Source organism: Hibiscus syriacus, unplaced genomic scaffold (assembly GCF_006381635.1).
Source record: "Hibiscus syriacus cultivar Baekdansim isolate YM2019G1 unplaced genomic scaffold, ASM638163v2 tig00112852_pilon, whole genome shotgun sequence".
NCBI lineage: Eukaryota > Viridiplantae > Streptophyta > Magnoliopsida > Malvales > Malvaceae > Hibiscus > Hibiscus syriacus.
In genome coordinates this window covers 348,506-351,871 of record NW_024063410.1, presented here as the reverse complement: position 1 = coordinate 351,871, position 3,366 = coordinate 348,506, and the positions used below count along the sequence as shown (strand labels likewise).

The 3,366-nt window shown below is 31.9% G+C and overlaps 1 pseudogene; it reads right to left on the bottom strand.

The window, feature by feature from the left end:
• Window positions 1-244: 244 nt before the first annotated feature.
• Window positions 245-1,086, bottom strand: LOC120183857 (annotated as a pseudogene).
• Window positions 1,087-3,366: the final 2,280 nt, after the last annotated feature.

Below are 3,366 nucleotides of genomic sequence, written 5' to 3'. Positions count from 1 at the left end.
GAATAAGGTAGAATATTAATAGTTAATAATACGAATATAAATCCAATATTTAAACTGTTGGGGGGGGGGGGGGAAACTCATTTACGGTTTTAATAAAAATAGTAAGTGCATGTAAATAATCCTTTTATTAATTTCAGACGTTGGCATGCAAATGGTGTCGGAAACCTGTTTGGCAACTCAGAAAGCGAGGGAAAATGAATAAACAAAGAACATGAAAGAAAATAAATGAGTAAATAAAGTGCGCTCTATTCATTTCTGAAAATTAGTGGTATACACAAAATAACAAACAAACAAAAAAATCTAACTTGAACAAGAAGAAACACCATTACCTTCAATGATCTCTTCTGATAATGAAGATAAACAAAGGGTTTTATTATTATCATCATCAGATTTTAACGAAGACTCACAGGGAGTTTCAGAAGTCTGAGTATCTTCAGATAAAACGATGAAGAAGAAGTATAAAACGACAATGGAGAACAAGGACTTGACGATGAAACGGCTACCTTTTTCAAAAGCAAACCGACGAAAGCTCCAAGGATATATCCATGGCTGCTTTTACCATTAGCTTTCAAGTACCACCCCAAGAGTTCTTCGAGGCTTTCCCTGTCTTTTAACCCCTGAGCTTCCACCATTTCTTCCATGGATTCCCTGAAATCGACGAGCGGATTCAAGGACTCCATTGATAAAACCGTCGTCTCCTTGAACGGGGCTGAGTCTACTGACTCGGTGATGTACGTCCCTAACTTGGCTTCACTAGGCTCGAAGAACAGCCTCTCCGATCTTAATCTCAGCCCTTGGATGACGGTCTCGACTGTATCGACAGCCGCCCCCGTCGCGGACTCGTCGGAGGCGGTCGAGAAGCTCGGCGACTCCGACGAGTTCGAGAACCAGGACTCGGGCGTTTCGTCCGTTCGGAAAGAGTGAGTTCTGGGTTGGTGACATGATGGCCACGGCCACGAGGAAGGTTTTGGTTTTTCGCCATTGGTGTACTTGGGGAAGAAAGGGAGCTTCGTTTTCTTCCCCATGTGAGAGCCCTTTGTGGTTTTGGCTTTGGTTTTTTCACTTTGATTTATATGATAAAATGCAAACACTTTGGGTCCGGTTTGTATGTGGCCGTTGATGGATGGGTTTGTGAAATTGAATAATATTTAAATAAGATTTTGAATCTTAGGTTAAAAGAAATTAATATTTGAGATCATATTAAATAAAATGTTTGTAAAATTTTAAAAAACTTAGCTATCATTTTTATAATAAAGTTGATAAAATTTAATAATTATTTTATAATTATATAAAGCTTAAATAATAAAATGATTATTTGAGTATAGTTTGATGGTGTCTGATGTACTTTATCTTAATTTTGGTCATATTTATATATTATTGTTAGGTGTATTGATTATATCAGCTTTAAAATTTACTACTACTCTTATTGTATCAGTTGAATTCATTTATTACTACTTTTATGGTACTCCAAGTATTTATTTTGTTTGCTTCAAAAGTACTTCTTGGGATATTAATTTTGCATAACCCTTATGCTTGCTAGGGATGGACATGGGATCCGAATCTGACGGGTTTTGACTTAATCTGATCAGGTCAGTTTTTTTTTAAAAATCAGGTTCGGGTCGGGTTTTTTAATGTGATGTTCGGGTCTTGTCGGGTTCAGGTATAGGGTGAAAAATACCCGACCCGACTTGACCGAAAAAAATATAATTTTACCTTATATATTTATGAATAATTACAATAATACCCCTCCATATATATTATATTTTTCAATTAAGTCACTATTTTTATTGAATAAAAATAATATTTTATTATTATTTTGGGTCAGCTCGGGTCGGGTTTTTAAGTTATATATCGGGTTAGATTTGGGTCTTATTTTAGTTGGGTCGGGTCGAGTGGACCAAAAACCTGACACATGCCCATCCGTAATGCTAGCTATCCCTAATGCTAGCTAAGAAAATCAATAAGAAGATTAAGTCGGTTGATATGATTGTTATTACAACGTTTAGAAGGAGATAAATTCAAATATGTTTAAACACGTGAATCAAATGATCTCGGTGGTAAGGGAATTGTTGTTATTCTTTGAAGTCTCGAGTTTGAGCACTAGAAATGTCAGGAGTGTGAGCGTTTAATGTCAAATGGTTGAAAGTTTTATATATGAATGAAAAGGGAAATATGGAAATTGAATTATGAAATACTAAATTTACCGTTAAATTAAGGAAATGAAACATATTTCATGACCAGTCATCTGTCTAATTAAAAGTTTGAGTGGGAACAAAGCTACACGATGAAAGGCCATAAATATGTGAACTGCTCTTTTATTGCTCTTCTTAATTGAGTGTATCATTCAAATAAAAAAATTAATTGAGTGTACATTTAATTGTAATTTTAGAGGGAAAAGATTAAAAAGTTAATTTAAAAAAATTGAAACCCCAAGTTGAAACAAAAATAATAAAAATATGGTGTCCTATAGGGATTAAAAATCATGTGCTTTCCATATGATTTCCAGTGAAGAGATTGAGACCCTATCGAGAGAGACAATTCTGTATATTTTTTATTTCCTGGATTTTTTTCATACTAATTACCGCTATTGGATATATTAATCGATTAATTTAAATCGAGTATTTTCAAGTTCACTTTGAGAAGACCCTCTCAATTCAATTTGCCCCGTTTATAATATCATTATTCAAAGTTCTGACATTAGTTAAGTCTTTTCATACACTTTTTTATTTTATTTATAAATTTTTAAATGTGTCTTTTATGACTTTTTTTTATAAAATTATAACATCCTAAATATAACATGATAATCTTTTGATACAATAATCCCATCACTGTATATAATTTAAAATAGTAGAGTACATAAGAGGTATTGAATTATGTTGAAATAATTATTTGAGTTATTAAAATTTTAAATGATAAAATAGTTATTAAATTTATCGAAATTTTATAAAATGTTCTCTATAACGTTATAATAGTCATCAAAGTTTGATAAATTTAAGTTTTGTAATAATTTGATAAAATTAATGATTGTTTTGTAATATTTCAAATGAATTTAATGACCATTTTGCAATCTTTAGTATTTGAATGACAATAATAATTATTTAAACATAATTCAGTGACCTCTAATAAAGTTAACCGGCCCGATTTAAGAAATGGTCCATTTTTATTTAATCTTTCTGGTGGTCCATTAATGTCCCCTATCCATTCAAAATTTAAAAATGAAATAATATATTTTGTTTTTACCCCCACCCTACACCATGATGACAATTCTTGTAGCTTGTTGATTTGATTTACTAGGTAATTTTTTTTTGTTGCTTTTTGAAAGTATATGGTTAAGGTTTATAGTAAGAAATCAGAAGATATTTATTT